The sequence below is a fragment of the Palaemon carinicauda genome, chromosome 9, assembly GCF_036898095.1.
Source record: "Palaemon carinicauda isolate YSFRI2023 chromosome 9, ASM3689809v2, whole genome shotgun sequence".
In the NCBI taxonomy this organism is placed as follows: Eukaryota; Metazoa; Arthropoda; class Malacostraca; order Decapoda; family Palaemonidae; genus Palaemon; species Palaemon carinicauda.
In genome coordinates this window covers 109,264,247-109,286,648 of record NC_090733.1, presented here as the reverse complement: position 1 = coordinate 109,286,648, position 22,402 = coordinate 109,264,247, and the positions used below count along the sequence as shown (strand labels likewise).

General features: G+C 34.9%; 1 long non-coding RNA gene across 1 annotated transcript in view; it reads right to left on the bottom strand.

Annotated features, from left to right (window-relative positions):
• Window positions 1-2,812: 2,812 nt before the first annotated feature.
• The window catches only part of LOC137646830 (uncharacterized), a 138,301-nt gene continuing 118,711 nt past the window's right edge, over window positions 2,813-22,402 (bottom strand). The window contains exon 3 of the long non-coding RNA XR_011045471.1: window positions 2,813-2,868. This is a non-coding gene — a long non-coding RNA (uncharacterized lncRNA). The remainder of the gene's footprint in view (window positions 2,869-22,402) is intronic.

The following is a 22,402-nucleotide window of genomic DNA, read 5'->3' as shown; positions in this document are numbered from 1 at the left end:
TTAAGGGAAGTAAGTCATAGCGCTTACTACCAGTAGGTTAGCATCTCACTGTAAATAGTTTTGCCTCAACGGTAACTTTTTGTCACTTTTCACTCAAGGAATTTTATCATTTACCACTACACATTTCCAATAACTCTTCTGTCGGATGGTATTTGTTATAAATATAAAGAAAATAGAGGCAAGCTACATGATATGTATCTTGCCTCTATTTTCTCATGTAAAAATAGATTTCTATCTTTTGATGTGAATTTTATCTATCGCTTATCTTTATTTCACATAGAAAATGGTCACAGTATTTTGTAAATATATATCTAATTTCCCAATATTTCTATAGTGTAGTCGATTACATAAAATGATTCTGCTCCATTGAAGCTTGATAATTACTTTCCATTAGCCCAAGGTTCAATAAGCCGTACCTTCAAAGAAAGGGGCGACAAGTGGTGTATTTGAAATAAAATAATAATAATCGAAACATTAATACAGAATGTAATAATAATAATAATAATAATAATAATAATAATAATAATAATAATAATAATAATAACAATCAAAACAGTAATAATAATAATAATAATAATAATAATAATAATAATAATAATAATAATAACAAACCCAATGATAATAATAATAATAATAATAATAATAACAACAACAACAACAAACCCAATAATAATAATAATAATAATAATAATAATAATATTAATTCATAAAAATTACAATAATAGAAATATTTTAGCAAAAATAACAATGATGAAAAATAATATTGATATAATTGGTAAATCCCATTACTATTATTACAATTATCATTATTACAATAATCATTGATATCAAAGCTTTCCGCAGGCTACTTCCAACCACTCATATCTTTCGCCATCAGTTTTTTTTTTTTTTTTTTTCGAAAATAGGGTCCCTCATTTTTTTTTTTTTTTTTTTAATAATAAGGGTGCTTGCATCCGTTCCGATCGTCTCTCTGTCCTTTCCTCTGCCTACTTGAAAAAGATATTTCTAGCTACAGGCTACTTCCAACCACTCATATCTTTCGCCATCAGGTTTAAATCCCATTACTATTATTACAATTATCATTATTACAATCATCATTGATATCAAAGCTTTCCGCACATCTCACGGATATTGAATCAAGCGCCTTTCTATGAGAGCTTATTAAAAGACATTTGCTCTGAGAGCATATATGATTTCCAGGTCAATTTGCGGTTTTACGTGAAGTAATTTCCTGCGGAATGAACTGGCAGTCATCCAACATAACATAATTACCTTAAATCAATCCAAGTCAGGGTTTGATATCATAAGTTAATTAATCTCATTTATTCTCCCCTTTTAAAGATATCATTATTTGATTCAGAGTAAATCTATATATTTTTGTTCTTGTTTTATGGTGTTAGAATTTTCAAATGTTCTTTTGATGATTACGAAAATAAATCCTTCATGACAGCGAATTTGATATTAGAGTGTTTATGTGGCTTATTTGAAAAAAAAAAAAAATGAAAATCACGAGTGCTTAGTGATAATATTTCCTAAAAAGGCCAAGTGTTATATATACTTAGTAATGATTAGCAATGGTGCAGATGAGCTGATTTCGATTTTAAGTACAAATGCTAAATTTGACAGGATCAGATGCAGCAGAATCGGAATGTCAAATGTGTAACCTTATTTCTACTCGAGGCTAAGGTTCGAATATTTGGCCTTAACAAAAGTACTTATACCAAAAGAAAAAAAAAAAAAAAATTTCCCCATGGTTCTGTAATTCCGTGGTTAAGCAAAATCGATATAATAGGGCATCAGTCGCTTATTTGAAGAAAGAACAGTGTGTACATATATATATATGTATATATATATATATATATATATATATATATATATATATATGTGTGTGTGTGTGTGTGTGTGTGTGTGTGTGTGCGTGTGTGTGTGTATAACTAATATGTAAGTATGTATATAAATAATTCCTATTACTACTTATTCACATACAATTCTGCATGAATTACTTAAATATTTAAAAAAAAAAATTGGCAAAAATACACCGATACATATATATATACATTATGTAAAATATATATACATATATATACGCAGTACAATATACATATACATACATATATATATATATATATATATATATATATATATATATATATATATATATATATATATATACATCCAGATACATTCAATTGAATTACTTCAGATCATTATACATATACTGAAAATAACCTAAAGTAAAATTTTCAATCACCGTCAATGCAGCTGCAGCTGATCTGACTGTTGGAGAGAGAGAGAGAGAGAGAGAGAGAGAGAGAGAGAGAGAGAGAGAGAGAGAGAGAGAGAGAGAGAGAAATTGGAATATGTAGGAATGTTAAGTTAATGATACTGAGATTCTTTGACGTCATGAAATATAATGATGCTGTAAAACACAACTTTTATCTAAATTATTTGTGTCGTTTTATGGGGGAATATCTATTCATTTCAAAATTATTATATCTTTTTTTCAGGGGAAGCGTGCAACAGAAAAATGTAGAGCAAAAGAAGAAATTATAAAACTTTAATACTTCATACAATTAGTTTTTGAGAATTTTACTTTTGAGTTTATACAAATAAATAGAATTTACGAAAGGAAATGAAAAAAAAAAAAACTGTTTTTGAGGATTTTCTAGAACACTAAATATGATAACTTTAGCCCTCTTTTTCACGAAGGAAGGTGGATTTTGATATGAGTGGCATAAAGGCAAAATTTATATATTAATAGATATATTATAAACTAAACTTTAAGAAAAAACAAATACTCACTCAACGTTGAGTTTATTGCACGCACAGAGCTTGATTCACGCTAGACGTAACCCCTCCGTTCCGAACCTGCAAATGAATAACTGATTAATATGCCGCATGGACTATATATAAAACATGTATAACTATTTCGCAGTAGTTCAAGACATCTTCAGTTGTCTAAGTAACAAACTATTGTGACCAACTGAATAGCAAATATAAAACTATTTCACAGTAATTAAAGACATTTTCAATTGTCCAAGTAACAAACTATTGTGACCAATTAAAATGTGTGAATAAATAATGACGAAAACATAACCCCCTGAAATATTAAGTGCAGATTTTTGCAATGCAAAATTAGTTGAATACCTAGCGGCTTAAGGCTAAGCAGTTTTGGATGGGCAGATGGGATACAATAGAAATGAACTATCTAGTGTATCTCTTGTTAAGTTCATAATACAGGATAAAATAACAGATTGGAATAACATGAAAACATGAATATTATTATTGCATCCACCCTGATGTGATTTAGGGGCTTCTGGTCCTTTTATTTTTTGGTCGTTTTAATTGTATTTTCCCAATGAACTTTTTTCTTTGCTTCAAGGGGATAATAAGTATCATATCAAATGAATTGCTTTTTTACACTGAATAATCTGCAACTATCTCGTTTGACTTTTACAGTGGTTTTCCTACGTACATTTGTGCTCCTTCACACTTTCATGATAAAATTTCCAACATATTTCTTTTCCTTTCTTCTCACCTTACTTCATATTTTGTTTCTAGTTTTAAATCAATGATAAAGGTAGTTTTCACATTTGCCTACGTCCAAATATATTCAGAATGTTCAAAGAGACTCTCTCTCTCTCTCTCTCTCTCTCTCTCTCTCTCTCTCTCTCTCTCTCTCTCTCTCTCTCTCTCTCTCTGAAAGTATTGGATCTTTTTAATGTACTGCATTTGTTATCAGGACACAAGGGATGGGATCGGGTGACACTTTTAGCCTTGATCGATAGTTGCTTGAGAAGGGTCACGAAACTGAAGCAACGAAAAAGACATTTTCACCGAGCTTGCATTATTTGGGAAGATTGTTTTCAGGAATAATTTTTCATAGCTATATATCTATCTACATACATAAAAAAAAAAAAAATATATATATATATATATATATATATATATGTGTGTGTGTGTGTGTGTGTGTGTGTATGTATGTTTGTGCGGCTCAATACTACACAGTATTCTAGAAGTTTTATTCCAGCTGTGACCAGGTTTTGGAATGATCTTCTTAATCAGGTAGTTGAGTCAGTAGAGCTTCAAAAGTTCAAACTTACAGCAAATGTTTTTATGTTGAACGGGCTGACATAAGTCTTTTTATAGTTTAAACATGACATATCTGTTTTGAGGTTACTACTGTTTTTAAGATATTTTATTGTGATTTTTTTCTCATATTGTTTATTTATTTCCATATTTCCTTTCCTCACTGGGCTGTTTTTTCCTGTTGGAGCCCTTGGGCTTATAGCATCTTGTTTTTTCTAACTATGGTTGTAGCTTAGCTAGTAATAATAATAATAATAATAATAATAATAATAATAATATATATATATATACACACATATCTATATATATATATACTCGTGTATATATATATATATATATATATATATATATATATATATATATATATATATATATATATGTATATTTTTTTTCCAGCACATACTCTGTTACTATTAGAAGAGGTGGAACCAGAAGAACTGCCTCTCTTGTTGCTCGATAAATAATTTAGGGATGAGGTTACAAATCCATGGTCTTGTTTCTTGGAACCCCAGTATCCAATCATAATCAGTTGAACTGGCGAGCACACCAGGGTACACATTATGCAGAGCTTTTCTCCCGAAGGGGGCTCTTAGACTAGAGGTCACAGTCTCCAAAAGATGGGCAATAAGGAGAGTCATAAACATAACAATGTTTTAATATTATGTATTATATTTTCGAACAAATAACTAAATTATAACCAAATATAAGTAAACCGTAATTCTCCAAAAAAAAAAAAAAAAAAAAAAGTCAGAAAGCAATTCCACATACCGTTATTACAATTATTCTTATATTTCCCTTTTTTTTATCTATTATGTTTTCAAACTAATGGCAATTGTCCGGGTGACAAATGTCCGCCTGGCAATTGCCCATACTAGCAGTTTTTCGCATGGAAGTTGTCCGCGTGGGAATTATCCGCACACGATCAATTTAGACTACCTGGCGAACGTGGGCAGTGGGGTTAATGCAATCCAATTATTATTATTATTATTATTATTATTATTATCTAAGTTACAACCCTAGTTGGAAAAGCAGGATGCTATAAGCTCAAGGGCTTCAACAGGGAAAATAGCCCAGTAAGGAAAGGAAACAAGGAAAAATATAAAATTTTAAGAACGATAACATTAAAACAAATATTTACTAAATAACTATAAAAACTTTAACAAAACAGGAGGAAGAGAAATTAGATAGAATAGTGTGCTCGAGTGTACCCTCAAGCAAGAAAACTCTAACCCAAGACAATGGAAAACCCTGGTACCGAGGCTATGGCACTAGCCAGGACGAGAGAACAATGGTTTGATTTTGGAGGGTTCTTCTCCTAGAAGAGCTGCTTACCAGAGCTACAAGTCTCTCCTACCCTTACCAAGAGGAATGTGGCCACTGAACAATTACAGCGCAGTAGTTAACCACTTGCAAGAAGAATTGTTTGGTAATCTCTGTGCTGTCAGGTGTTTGAGGACAGAGGAGAATATGTGAAGGATAGGTCAGATTATTCAGTGTATGTGTAGGCAAAAGGAAATTGAACCGTCACTAGAGAGAAGGGACCAATGTAGTACTGTCTGGCCAAAGACCCAAATAGTTGAAGAAGAAGAAGAAGAAGAAGAAGAGAAAAATGAACAGGATATGTGTAAGGATGCAGAAGAAATCATTGATACAACATATGATGCCATCCGACAACATACTTACTAAGGAATAAATTATCAGATGGAAAAAAATGATAGACCCAACAGAATACCCAGACCTACATATTTTTAGGGAAGAGCAAGAACAAGAAAAAAAAAAAAGAAAGATATATTCTGCAATTCACTGAAAAGAAGGAATTGCAGATTTGGTGAAAGATGCTACTACAAGCATCCAAAGATATGCCATAACTATGAAATATATGGTAAATGTGCGTATTTAGACGGATATGGAGACGAATGCAGAGATCTCGATATATGCATCCTGCAGCCATGAAGGAAAGTAATAAAACTTAGCAAACAGAAAAGAAAAAAGAAATAAAAAAAATGAAACAAAAAAATAAACAAAAAAACAAGCCGAGTATATACCGCGCTATGCACAAAAGGCCCAAAGATATGATGCCTTTCAACCCAAATATGCACAATTAGAGCCTAACTACAAAGAATGCATCTATAATGCCAGGGGTTGGTGCAGATATGGGGATAATTGCAGGTATACACACACAGAAAAAAAATATGAAGGCGAAAGAGCAAATATAATGGAAAAGTTGGATTTTTTAATGGCAGAAGTCCTGGAAAGGAAGAAAAGGACATCACATCAGAACAGGAAGGAAGCATGGGAGAATCCATATTATTACCAATATTAAATAATGGGGATGAAACACAAACCATAATAGTGATGAATGCACAGGGTTTAGTCACCAGTAACTCTAAAAGGAAATTAAAGTTCTTAGAAGAACTAACCCAAATTGAAAAAATAGATATATTAAATATAAGTGAAACATGGTATTCCCAAGAGCCTGGCAGTGACGACCAGATAAAGGGTTTCCAAACATATAGACCAGACAGAACAAATAGGAATCAAGGGGGAACCGCAATATATGGAAGAGACATAAATCAAGGAAAAGTCTGTGAAAAATACAGCCACACAGAATGTAAATTGATTGCGGTAGAATTTTAATATGAAAAACTAATGAATATTGTAATTTACAGACCCCCAAATACTAAGGAGTTTGACATAATACTAGAAAAAATAGATGATATATTTAGAAACCATGAAGACTGGAATATACTTCTATCCTGAGATTTTAATTTTCCTTTCATGGATTGGAAAGAGCGGATAGAAGAAAGTGGTTGTATATATACATATAAAAAAGAGAGTAATAGTCACGCAGAAGATAAGAGGCAATTTGAAAAACTTCAAGATATGTTATTAGAACATAATATGCAACAAATAAACCACATTCCAACAAGAAAGGACAATGTCCTAGATTTAGTGTTTGTGAATGAGGTGAATTATGTTGAAGAAATAATAGTGTATAACACGGGAATTTCAGACCACAATGTCATAGAATTGATAGTCCATTCCAAAGCAAGTGATCGCAGAGATAATCAAAGCACAAAATGATGGGAAGGATGTGGAAAATATAATTTTTATAGTAGGAATATAAAATGGTCAGAAATAAATGAAGAATTGAACAAAGACTGGAAAAATGTATTCGTAAGTGATAATATACAGGTAAATACGGATATACTGTACAAAATACTGGACAAAATTGTTGAAAAATATGTGCCGAAAAAACAAAAAACATCAGCCATGCATACCAAGAGACAGAAGGATCTTATTTTAGAAAATTAGAAAGTGGAAGAAAAATCTTGTAAAAGAAAAAATGTATGGAAAATGATGGAAATGAAAAGTAAGATAGAAAATGTAGAACAAAAGAATGTGCAATCGAAAGAAAATGAAAAAAAGGACTTATAAGAAAGGACACTTCAAAATATAAAAAAAAAAAAAACCAAAGTACTTTACTCCAATGCAAAAAAGATGAATAAAGGGAGATTAGAAACAGGCCCTCTAAGAATTGAAAGAAGGTTAATGAATAAAAAAAAAAAGGAAACATGCAACATATTAGCAGAAAAATATAAGAGTGAGTTCACGCCAAGAATTGCGAATGAGAATAATGAAACAGAAATGAGAGAAGAAAATGTTGAATATCTAACGGATATAGATATTAATGAAGCAGATATTGTGCAGGCTATAAGTGAAGTTAAAAATGGATTGGCAGCCGGACTAGATGGAGTTCCACCGATTTTGTTAAAAAAAAAAAACTGCACACACTATCGTGAAGCCACTTGCAATACTGCTAAGACAAAGTGTAGATATGAGCGAGATAAATGTTAAACATAAATTAGCTTATATAACCCCTATTTTCAAAAGTGGATCAAGACTAGGGGCAAGCAATTATAGACCTGTTAGTCTAACATCACATATCATGAAAGTGCATGAAAGGGTAATATAAAAAGAAAATAATGAATCATTTGGTTAAAAATAATTTGTTTAATATAGGTCAACACGGTTTTGTGCCCGGAAGAAGTACACAAGCCCAACTGACAGCACACTATGAAAACCTATACAAAAATATGATAAATGAAAAAGATACAGATGTGATCTATCTAGATTTTGCAAAAGCCTTTGACAAGGTAGACCATAATATATTAGAGAAAAAATGAGAAAGCATAATATTGTGGGAAAGATAGGAAAATGGGCAAAAGAATTTCTGCAAAACAGAAAAGAGATAGTGGTTGCAAATGACGAGAAATCAGATGAAGATCAGGTAATATCTGGCGTGCCCCAAGGTACGGTATTAGCTGCACTGCTGTTTGTTATTATGATCTCAGACATAGACTGTAATGTTAAAAACTCTGTAGTGGGAAGTTTCACCGATGACACAAGAATAAGTAGAGAAATAACTTGTGATGAAGATAGGAACTCACTACAAAGAGATCTAAACAAAATATATGAATGGGCAGAGATAAATAGGATGGTATTTAACTGGTAAATTTGAATCAATAAACTATGGAAACAAAGAAGAAAGGGTATGTGCATACAGGGGACCTAATAACGAGACAATCACAAACAAGGAAGCAATTAAAGTCCTTAGTGTAATTTTAAACAGGAATATGTTATGCAACGACTAAATAGCAACACTGTTGGCTAAATGTATAGCAAAAATGGGAATGATATTCAGACACTTTAAAACAAGAAAAGCTGAACACATGATTATGCTTTACAAAACTTATGTACGTAGTACACTCGAGTACTGCAATGTGATATGGTACCCACACTACCAAAAGGATATTGCACAAATAGATAGACAGTGTACGAAGGTCCTATACTGCTAGAATAGAAGAAGTTAAGGACCTTGACTACTGGAAAAGACTGCAATTTTTTAAACTATACAGTCTAGAAAGGAGAAGAAAACGCTACATGGTAATACAAGCATGAAACAAAATAGAAGGAATTACTGAAAACACCATGGAGCTAAAAATATCAGAAAGAGCAAGCCGAGGTAGATTAATAACGCCCAAAGGTATACCAGGAAAACTAAGGAAGGCACACAGGACATTAATCCACTACGCACCAGCATCGATAATGCAGCGACTATTTAATGCGCTGCCAGCTCATCTAAGAAACATATCAGGAGTGAGCGTAGATGTGTTTAAGAATAAGTTCGATAAATACCTAAGATGCATCCCAGACCATCCAAGACTGGAAGATGCAAAATACACCGGAAGATGCATTAGCAACTCTCTGGTGGATATACGAGGTGCCTCACACTGAGGGACCTGGGGGAACCCAAACATAAAATAAGACAATATGTCAATAGGCGGTAGTATCTCCACGGGTGGCTGGTGTCCTGGCCAACCTACTATCTTTAAAGATGATGTAGATATATAGACATGCACATGTAAATATATATATATATATATATATATATATATATATATATATATATATATATATATCTATCTATCTATCTATCTATCTATCTATCTATCTATCTATCTATCTATATAGATAGATAGATAGATAGATAGATAGATAGATATATATATATATATATATATATATATATATATATATATATATATATATACTGTATATATATATATATATATATATATATATATATATATATACATACTGTACACATACTATATCCATATGTATAGTTGTATATATACGTATATATTATTGTTATTATTATTATTATTATTATTATTATTATTACTTGCTAAGCTAAAACCCTAGTTGGAAACGCAGGATTCTATAAGACCAGGGGCTCCAACAGTGAAAATAGCCCAATGAGGAAAGGAAACAAGGAACTTAGAGAAGTAATTAACAATTAAAATAAAATGTTTTAAGGACAGTAACAACACTTAAATAAATATCTTATACATAAACTACAAAAAACTTTCAAAATAAGAGGAAAAGAAAAAAGAAAGAATAGGGTGCCTGAGTGTACCCTCAAGCAAGAGAACTCTAACCCAAGACATCTAGCATGCTTATTCAGGTTGGTTTATTATCAGTGCAGAGAAGATCAAGTGATAAGACAAAAAATTAAAACCGTTAGCGTACGAGCGTGTATGAAACGTGTGTGGTACATAACTCCTCCCCTAAAAATGACATACATGTGAAATAAGGTGCCCTGCCCGAGAGACACGTACTGTAGACGGGTCTTCTGGCAGAATATATGCAGACTTTAGGGGATCAATGGAAATCCTGGCTTCTTTGCCACGAAGATTAATCCCGAAAGCCTTGGCATATGACAATCACGAGTAAATGGCCCGTGTAAGGGTAGCTTGCTAGTATTGTTACCCAGTTAAATCATGCTTTGCTGAGTGCAGATCTGTTGGTGCAGGTTGCTTTGCTGGGGGCTTGTAAGTCTGGTGGCATGAAGTAAATTTTACCATAACGCGACGTAAGCACTGGAGATTGTCGAAGGAGGTTGCAGACGGAAAAAAAAATCGGCAGGGATGACAAAAGGGTCGCCATACATCATTTTAACTGCTGAGACAACTTTAGGAGAGGTTCTTAGTCCCAGGAGGAGACAAGGAGGCTGAATAAACTAGTTGGAGTCATTGCAGCAGGAGATCAAAGCTGATTTGAGGGTGGGATGAAAACATTCAACCATTTCGTTGTCTGATGTAGGGTGATACCGAGAAGACTCACTAATGATGTCCATAATTGAGAGGTGAAAATGGTACCCCTCTCAGAAGTAATACGCTCAAGGATATCGAATCCCACTATCCACCCTGAGTGTAAAGCGGATATACATAAGGCGGATGTTGTAGTTTCCATGGGAATGGCTTCAGGACAACGAGTAGAGTGGTCAATGACTGTAAACAGGTAATGATGTCCCTGTGATGTGGGTACATCTAAGTGAATGTGCGCAAAATGACGATCCCACTCCTGAATGTAATCAAACATCTGTCAGCATATGGGAGCAGGTATCCATAGTCATGGTCTATCTGTACAGACATCACAGAGAAGAGTAGTGTTGGAGTCATCGAGAAGAAATCTTCCCAACGTTGGGATGTTAAGAATGTCCTATATGATCGTTACTCTGAAGCTTTTCGTTGGGCTTCTGCCAAGGCGTTGTCATATAATCCCAGGTGAATGACGGCCTACATGTTTCTTGACAGGGCATCGGCAACGGGATTCATTTTCCCAGGGAAGAGTTAAAGGGTGCAATTGTATTCAGTCATGGCAGGGAGATGTCGGCATTGATGGGTGGACCAGGTGTTGGACTGTTGAGTGAAGGTGTGCGAATGACGAAGGACATACCTTTCAAGAAGTGGCAAAAGTGATGGATAGCCAAGAGCAATTAGCGGTCGAAGGTAAAGTAGCTGGATTCCGCCTTTGACAGTTTTCTACTGAAGAAAGCCAATAGGTGGGACGAGCCGTTGACCACCTGGTCGAGTACTAATAGCAACATCGCCAGCATCGATGGAGAGAAGGAAAGGGTTATGTGACACGGGGCACGGGAGAGGTGAGAGCAGCAGCGGTTGATAGGGCATTCTTTGCATTGCAGAAGGCTGCTTCTTGAAGGGGACTCCACTTCAGGTCTTTTGACTTGACCTTGAGTGATAATAATTGGCCTTGTCCAATAATTCTTGCAGTGCTTTGACGGTGGAGGGCATGAGGAAGTTCTGATCAGCTGCTACCTCCTGGAGGGGGGGGGGTAGACTCCTTCAGGAGTGATACGGTGCCCTAAGAACAATACTTCATTGGCACCGAAGGTAAATTTGGCATTTCGGATTACAAGGCCATTCTGTTGTAGATGGTCGAGCATGATGCGTAGGTGGTGATGGTGTTCCTCCTTGGAAGAAGAGAACACAAGTATGTCATCCACGTAACACACACAGAAGGGAATCCCCAAGATGCCATCCATGAGGCATTGAAAAGTAGCCCCAGCATTACAAAGGCCAAAAAAGGAATAAATGAAGGCGTATGTAGCAAAGGGGGTGGTGATGCTGGTTTTGGGGATGTCTTCTAGGTTCATGGGCACCCAATAATAACCCTTCAAAAGGTTGAGTGTGCAGAAAACCTTCGCTTTGTGCAAGTAGAAAGTCACGTTGGCAAAGTTTGGGAGGAGGTAATGATCTGGTTCAGTTTGCATGTTCAGGTGCTGTAATCTCCACACGGATGCAGAGAACCATCTTTCTTCACGACAATGTGTAAGGGTGACAATAATTGGCTTGGTCATTTGACAAAGTCCCATTTCTTCCATTTTGGAAAACGTTATTAGCAGCTGCCAAACGAACCAATGCCAGACGCCTGAATCTGTCAAATACTGTGGACCCTGTCCTCTTGATATGGTGATAAATACTGTGTTTGGCAGGAACTGTGGGTATTTGGTGAAGTTCTGGACGGAAGTCATCTGGGTATGAAGAGTGGAGGTGGGCGTAGGCATCTATGGGTGTGCTGATGTGAAGGGCGAGGTCGGAGGGGCCAGGTTGAAGAGGTATCGATGAGTAAGAGTCTGCGTTGACTGTTGGTGAGCAACATCAAAAAGGAGGAGAAAATGTAAATGAAAATCCGCACCGAGAATGGGCAATGTGATGTCAGCAACAACAAACTTCCAATGATATTTGGTGCTTGAAAACGATAAAGTGAGGTTTTCGTAACCATGGGTGGGGATCACAGATCCCTTGGCAGCTACCAGGCAGATGTCGGCCCGCTTAGACAGACTACGTCATCTCCTGAAGAGTGGCCTTGGTAGAAAATTACACGGCCGTATCTGCATCATGTATAAAGAAAAGATTAGGAACAGGGGAGGCCACCACCACAAGCGATGGCCTACTTACACGTTTTTTGGCCACTGACAACCATTTACACATTACTTTACAGCAGCCCCGATTCTGGAGTGGTAATAGCATAACTGCAGCCGATGGGCGTCAATAAGTGGCTGTAGAAGTCTTTGGTTAGGGCATGAACAGGACGTGGCATATGTGTGTGGTGGGTGGCTTTGTCACCGCTCCGGCCCGTCACTGGCTGGGCGTTTGTGTCTTACCGCATTCACATCAGCTTTGCTTGAAGTTAAATGATTGTCCTCTTCGTCAGGAGTGGAGGCGTTGATGGAGGTCTTGAAGGTGGTGAAGTGGCTGTCCATAAGGGCGTCGACTTTCGTCATCAGGTCCTTCATTGGCAAATTATCGACAATGAGTATGGCAGTGCGTACAGGTTCAAGTAAGCGTCATACCCAAAGAGCCCGAAGAAGGTTCACCTCTCAAGGGGAGCCGTCTGCGGCAGTTTACAGGCAAGTACGCTATTGAGGTGTCCCCATGCTCGCAAAGCCAATCAAAGATTTCTGGGAAAGGTTCCTCAGGGATCCCAGAGAGGGAGGACATAGTCTGCTTTTGTGCTTAGGCGAGTCACTCCTTTGATGTGGAACTGGACCTCTGCGTACTGAAACCAGGAGAATGCCTCTGTACTGGCACAGGACGATAGTTTCATGAGAGTGGCGTTGATAGGGGAGTCAGGGTTGGAGGACGGCATCATCAAACAGTAAAGCACAGCTGTGAGGAGGAGGAGGCGGGAGGGAGCTGATCAATCTGATGGTCACCAGTATGAGAGTAGGCAGTTAGGTTGTAACTGAGTGGCGAGGTGCAACTGAACTACAGACTTCGAGTTTACATACCAGGACTTGCGGGCAAGAGCGTCACAAAAATTAAAACAAAATAAAGCATGTACTAGCATGCTTATACAAGTGGGTTCATTACCAGTGGAGGGAAGGTCGAGGGACAAGACAAAAAAGTAAAACCGTTACAGTGTACGAGCTTGTATAAACGCGTGCGGTACACGGGTAATGAAATCCTAGTCCTCTATTGAGTTGGTCTGTTACACTAAAGTATTCAAACCCTCATATCAGGCAATATAATAATTTAAAACATACAAGAGACCCGTTTTCTTAGTTAAAACCAAAGAAATTTATATTTCTAAGTCTTTCAGCAAAATACCCAGTTTGGATTTTTGAATAATATCCATCAGCTCTATAAAAACTCATATTTACTCACCACAAAAAAATAGCTGATAAGGAACATTACTGAAATACATGAATGGTTTTCATATCTCGGTAGTTCTTCAAATGGTATGCTGATGTACCCAATTTAAATTCAGCAGCGGTATATTTAATGGATAATTCATTGGCCATAAATTTCCTCCTCAATCCCCATTATTTTTTTTAGGGAAACGTAATTTCATGTTTCGTGGTGCATATTGAACGGAGTTTTAAAAACAAGACTTTTTGTCTATTTGATTAATATTTAGTTTTATCTGATGAAAGTATATGTTTATTTATCTAGTATTTTTTCCGCCGCTCGAATGGAATTTATCATCGAGAGAGAGAGAGAGAGAGAGAGAGAGAGAGAGAGAGAGAGAGAGAGAGAGAGAGAGAGATGCTTCACCAACCAATTCAGTGGACTGGATCGATATCTTACTATTTCATCCACGAATTGGGACAAAAACATTCTCTGTATAAACAAGGTAATAAATAAAATCATGGAGTCTACATAATCGTCTCATATTCAATAACGTAAAAAAAAAAGATTATAGTATTTAGGAAAGATATAAGGGGAATAATAGGGTAAAAGGTAAATAATGATAAAAAAAAATATTTTATATTACTGTACATATACTGATGTAGTTGTGAGCGATGGATTAGCTGCACATATATTTAGGAAATATATAGCCGGAATAATAAGGTATTTAATGACGAAAAGGAAATATATTACCGTACATATAAGAATGTATGTGTGGGCTATAGAATATTTGTACATACCTTTCATAAACTTTCATAATGGCAGCCAGGCATAATAAAGTAACAAAGGCCTTAATAATTCCTGAGAAATCTGCTGATAAAAGCTCTCCAATGAGCTGATAAAAAATGTTACGTTATAACTCTCGACTTTTCCTCCAAGTTCTTGTCGAATGAAGTTACAACCAGTTATCGGAAATATATAGGTTAGGGTAAAAGCGGTGATACTTCATGGCTAGAGGGGAGAACGCTGACATTCCAGTGTTCAGAATTTATGGTCGTTAGTTAGCCGATTCAGGATCTCTCTCTCTCTCTCTCTCTCTCTCTCTCTCTCTCTCTCTCTCTCTCTCTCTCTCTCTCTCTCTCTCTCTCTCTCTCTCTCTCTCTACCTTCACTGACCACGTTATTTCTAATACGATACACAATTCACCAAGTCGGATTTAAGATCAAATTTATGTAAGGTTAGATTGCCGATTCTCTCTCTCTCTCTCTCTCTCTCTCTCTCTCTCTCTCTCTCTCTCTCTCTCTCTCTCTCTCTCTCTCAAAAGCATCCTTTACCTCGTAATATCCAATAGGATACACATTTCAGCAAATCTGACGTAAGATTAAATCTATGTAGGTTAAATGACAACGTAAACAGGAAATCTAGTGGCTAAATACTAAGACAATTCGTGTTAATCTATATTTCCACCACTTCTGAAAACATGATTTATGACGAACAGTTGTCTAATAGTGAAAATCAGTTATCAAATTGCAGGGAATTTTTTATACTTAATAGTAAATTTAAAGGAACTATTCACATTTCTGGTTGAAGTGGTAATGTCCCTGCCTAGTGATCGGCTGGCCGGAAGATGGAGGTTGGGGGAGCATATTGGTCTACCCGCTGAGTCACCAGTAGCCGTTGCCTGACCCTCCCTGTATAGCTTGGGTGGAGAGGGGCTTGGCCGCTGATTATATATATATATATATATATATATATATATATATATATATATACATATATATATATATATATATATATATATATATATATATGTGTGTGTGTGTGTGTATATATATATATATATATGTATATATATATATATATATATATATATATATATATATATATATAAATATAATCAGTCTCTAAGGCACTGTCCTGTCTCTTGGGCATAGTCTCTGTCCTCTTCCTCTGACATTCATAATCGACCTTTAAGCCTTAAATCTTAAACCTGTCTGAAAGTAGTATACAATTCAATCACTGGCTGATACTTGAAATCATTAAAAAGGAACATGGAAAGACGACGTAAATCACCTATGAGCATTTGGATTAACTAAAAAATGCTATTGTTTCTAATTATAATAGTGTTCCCATATACTTTATCATTCATCACCAAAATACAAATTATTAATGTTAGTGAATAAATTTTAAAAAGATACATCCGAGTTATGTTTCACATGAACTCAAAATTCCTCCTTATTTCCTAAATTCTTTATTATGTAGCACTGCGGGATGTGGGAAGGGGGGAATTAGCAATTATGTTTGTTCAAATTAAATGAAGTGATGTGGCAGTCCACACTCCCGTCTATTATGACTTCAGAAACATCATGGGAAAAATATAAGGATTTCCCATAACGATTGTAGGTCACTGGCAGGGAGTAGTTTTATATATGAAATATATTATTGATGGGTGATTACATGGCGTCGGGGATTGAAAAGGGAAAACCAATTAGTCAAAGAGCCAGGGGAGATTTATTTACCCCAACGAGTGCAAAAGGTTTGCGAGTAATTTCTGTTTCTACAGGGCATAAGAGTCTTAGAAAAGGGAGTCTTACAAAATTCAAATAGTGGGTGAGTATGTGATGACATCATCAACATGGAAGCCAAGCTGTGTATACCTGCCACATTCCGTGAATCATAACTTACGAGGCATTAGTGCTAGAAGGATGAACTTTTTATTAAAATGTTGCTAATAAAATCAGGAATATCTTTATGCATGTACATTTTTACTTAGATTTAATAGTTTTCCTGATTATAGAAAATCGACATTCTCGTTTGTTAAATGTCAGATTTAACGTTGATTTACTGAGAAACCAAAATATTTAAGACAAACACCACATACTAAAAAGTTGCCTTTATTTATTATGATTCAGAATATGTATAATAAGATAGAGTTTGAACAAATCATAAGGAATACTATGAAATACTCGTCAGAACTCCTCTTTAGCTATGGTAAGCAGCGGTTCTAGGACACTCCAAAAGGAAACCATTGTTCCCTGGTCTTGGGTAGTGTCATAGCCGCTGTCCCATAGCCTTCCACTGTCTTGGATTATTAGAGTTCTCTTGCTTTGGGGTACACACGTGCATGCTGTTCTATCTTATTTCTCTACATCTTGGTTTTTTTTTTTTCAAAGTTTTTATAGTTTATATATATGTGAAGGATCTAATTTATTGCTGTTACTGTTCATAGAATATTTTATTTTGATTTTTTATTCTTCTCTCGTAGTTTATTTATTTCCTTGTTTTCTTTCCTCACTAGGCTATTTCTCCCTGTTGGAGCTCTTGGAAGCATCTTTCTTTTCCATCTAGGGTTATAGTTTAACTTATAATAATAATAATAATAATAATAATAATAATAATAATAATAATAATAATAATAATAATAATATAGTCAGATTTTGAGAACTATCAGTTTACAGGAATTACAAAGTATCTTTAAAATGCATGCACTACTCATGCTCTGTGATAATAAAATTTCTTTAAAACTACTGTCTGACTACATACTAACATTTATTGTATATGATTGAGATATGTAGATATGTATACATACACACACACACACACACACACATATATATATATATATATATATATATATATATATATATATATATAAATTTATGTGTTTACAAACATGACATTTGTTTTAATAAACACCTCTAATAAAACCTTGGAAGCCTTGAACCCACGTCACCAGGGGTATGAACTCTTCAAGCACGTGCCAAAAGTTTTCTAAGACTCTTATGCATTGCCGAAACAAAAATTACTCATAAACCTTTTGAACTCTTCGGGGAAATAAATCCTACCTTGGCTCTTGGACTAAATAAACGTTCGTTTCCAAACAACGTGAAATGAACAATAAAAAAAAACTGGTTGTGATAACTCAAAGAAAAGACAATACATCGAAAAATAAGGAAAGACACGTGCAACGTTCTCATGCAAGCATAACTAGAAATCTAGAAATGTTTCCCCCCGAAAAAATTAAGATACAAAAAATCTCTCCCAAATTTTTCCTATCCATGAGAAAGCAATGTCCAGAGTTCATACACCTTCAGACAATGGGAGAATTCAAGAGGAATGTGAAACGCGTATCAGGAACAGAGGAGTTCGCAAATTGAAAGTTCGCAAAATGTCAATGAGAAGAACAAGCGAGGCTCTTTGCTAATGACAATCGACTCGGGAATGATAATGAGATGATTTTTATTTTCGTCAAAAGATTGTGCTGACGTTCGTGTGTCACAGGGTTTTGTTTGTTGTTTTAAAAAACTAAATGACTATACGACAACGATCCCTCACATAGGAATCTCTCTCTCTCTCTCTCTCTCTCTCTCTCTCTCTCTCTCTCTCTCTCTCTCTCTCTCTCTCTATATATGTGTGTGCGTGTGTGTGATACATAACTAATGACATGCGTATACTAACACACACACAATCATATATGTATATCTTTCTACTTATATATCATATATATATATATATATATATATATATATATATATATATATATATATGTATATATATATATATATATGTATGTATATACATATATATATACATATATATATATATATATATATATATATATATAAATATATATATATATATATATGTGTATATATATATATATATATATATATATATATATATATATATATATATATATATATATATATATATATGTCTTTCAAAGATATTAGAATATAAAATAGTATGATACACTAGCCTTATCCAGAAATTGTGATCTTTAGGATAACTGTGACGGGACCGTCAGACCAGGACAGCTCCAGACCTACTAACTTTAGAGACAGCACAGGTATTTATAGGTTCCTAAGGGGTCATATAAGATTGGTAATAGTATGTTTACAGTTAACGCTTTTTGCCAATACGATTGACATTAGCACAAAAGTAGATGGCACAGCAACGGATAGATGATGGAGTTGAAATTAACTTGTTACATTGAATCTTTTATAACAGGGAGTCGGTGGCGGTGGTGAAGAGAACGTGAATACTTGACTTTACTTTAAGGGCTGGTTTTTTCTGGTTATATACAGCAGAGGAACCCTACTCTCTACAGGACCTCCACTGTCCTTTCATCACGTCAACATTTCACACTGCATAGTACTCGTTTATTGTTAAATCGTCACTATTGATGCACTCACAGAGCAAGAAAGTCTTCAGTTTCTTCTTGAAAGCCTTAATATCTTCAATCGTTCGGATATCTCGTGGGAGCTTATTGCTTAGTCTAGGGGCCGTATTTTTACAGGTTCTGGAGACTATAATAGACATATATCTAGGTTCAAATAATTTGAAGCCATCGGTAACTATTCTCGTGTTAACAAGATTTGTTGGCTGCACAATATGTAGCAGTTTTCTTAAATATATTTTACGGCTGGGTCTTATAACTTGATGGGTTATTTTACATAATTTAAACTCATGTATCGCTTTAATAGGCAGCCAGTTTATATCAATTAGTATAGGAGTGATTCTATCTCGAAGGTGGGACACCTTTCATCCGTTTTGTTCCTCTGTTTATTATGCTTTGTAATTTCTTAAGTTGTACTTTTGGTAAATTGTGGTAGATGGAGATACAGTGTTTAATTCTGATAATAACACAGTTTATCAAAAGTCTATTAACAGAATGTTCATCCAGGTACTTCTTCATGAAGAAATGTTTCAACGATGATAAAAGGCAGGTTTTACTACATCATTTATTTTGGCACTGGAAGACAAGTTACAATAAAGATATACACATGGATCACGAACTTTACTAGATATCGGGGTCGAGTCGTTATTAATGTTCATTTAAATATTACCCAAGTTTCTCACGCTGTTCTACTTTCCAACCACCATAAACTAAGTTTTATTTTCATTTGATTTTAGTTGTTTGATTGTTATCCATTCCCTAACACTGGCAAAAATTCGGTTTAGAGTTTCAGTAGCGTCGTCTATATCATCTATGAAGTAGTGAAATTGTATATCATTTGCAAATAGTTTGAAATTCACACCATGCCTTTGTAGTATTTTCGATAGACCAATAGTATAGTTACAGAATACGATTGGGCCAAGTAAACTCCCCTGAGGTACCACACTACTTAAAAGGTTCATATGATGATTGATAGTTTCCAATTTGCACACAGTAATTTCTGTCAACCAAGTAGTCTTTTGGGTATCCGAGAGCTTGATATTCAATACCGATGGACCGTAGATCATCTAGTAGCAGTTCATGCACAAATGTATCAAAAGTAGGACTAATATCAAGTAATATTAAAATACCACATTAATTTTCCTCCATCAATTCCACCATATCATTTAGTTTTCTGTAAGCAGATTGGTTGTCTGGCAAAGCTTCTATTTCTTCTAAATGACTGGTTAGTTGTTCAAGAATTACGTATTCTAGCACTTTTGAAACAAAGGATAGATCGAAATAGGTCTATAAGAGCTTGATTCCTGATAATCTAGAGCACTTTTCAGAACCGGTGTGACTATAGCCATTTTCTCAGATTTGGGAAACTTACACTCATCGATGCTTATATTTGCTATTTTCATGATTATATCAGGTAGACTAGAAAAGTTTCTTTCTCCAGCTACTTCAGATATTGACAATGGATCGATCGCACAATTTGTTTTCTTTGCTCTCTTGATAATCCTGGTGATATCATCTTGTGTTATATTATTGAATCTCGTTAATTTCATCTGTGTATCTGGTGTAGCATTAATCTGGTGTTGAATATTTGCAAATGACCTAGTTATATTTTCTTTTTCGTTTTTAAAGAATATTAGAATATGATTTGCTAGTTCCTGGTCACTGTGCCCCTCTGACAGCCTTTTTTCATTTACATTTCCCATTATACCATTTAGGAGACGATATAACTTATCCATGTCTGTTGCTGCTTCGCAGATCATTCTCTTATAGTATTCCCCTTGTCCCTTCTTACTAGGTAATTATAATGGCACATTGCAGTTTTGTATTCTACCCACGTACTTTCCCCTATTCCACTTTCTTTACGTCTTTTTTTAATTTTTTTTTCTAAACTCTCTCTATCAAACCATGGAAATTGGTCTTTAACAATTATAGTCTTTCCAATCAGTGGACACACGGTATCATATTCACTTTTCCTCACCCTATTATATATGGTCATAAGGCAGTCAACACACGTATTGCCCAATAAATGTTGGTTATCATGATCGCAAGGGATGCTGATAGCATCATTTAATTTCTTTGTAATTTCTTCGATAAATACAAAAGGAGAGAAATTAGATTTATGTGTTGAGTTTATTTTCTTCACCACTGCGTATTTCTGTAGAGGTAGTTTAAACGTAATAAGTTTGTGCACTGGAGAGATGGCACATTTCTCTTCTACATTTATATCAGATGCAATGTCATTCATTCCATCAATTAAAACTAGCTCCAACGTATGCCCAGTCAAAGTAGTTGCACAGTTAACATTATTCACCAATATGATTCCAATAACTCACTATGTGCTGAAGCATCAAGATTTGATGCGTCATCCATCCAAAGATTGAAGTCTCCACAAATAGCTAATCTATTTTTTTTCATGATGATCACCTCAATGAGTATAACTGCATTCTTCAAAGAAGATACTAATAGTTATTCTCGGAGGTTTGTAAACTGTTACAATGGATATTTTTTATTTTCTTTTTTGTGTGCATAAATTTCATTTCTATATATTCAAAGCTTGTTACACTAATTCTTTTTAACATCTTGAGATTGGAGTAACCCTTATGAATGAAGAGCCTGACAACCACACCCCCCCCCCCCACCCCCTCAGACATGCCCTCTCTCGGAATATGAAACATGTAAGTGGGGGGGATCATTTCAGCGATCTTAGCCATGTCAAAGTTATTTAACCATGTTTCAGGTAATGCCTATTGTAATATGTCTTTATATTTCTCATTTATCAATTCTCGAATTTGAATATTTTTATGACCAACAGTTTGTAACATCTTTAGTATCCATGGTCAGTATTTTCTGTTAATCTTTTCAAATCCAAATATAAGCTTTGCAATTTCTTGAGTTCACTATATGGTCATTTGGTTTATTTAACTTAGTGCAGTTTTATACATTTTACTTGTTGCGAATTGCATTCTTTGGTGGAATGTTTTTCTGAACATTTGTCATCAGTCTTAACCTAGCAATCTTTTTCAAAATGTCCATACCTCTGACAGTGGTAGTAGGCGATCATATGGTACCTATTCCGTATGTTATAAGTATCCCATTGCAACATAACTTTATCACCATTATCATGTATAGCCTT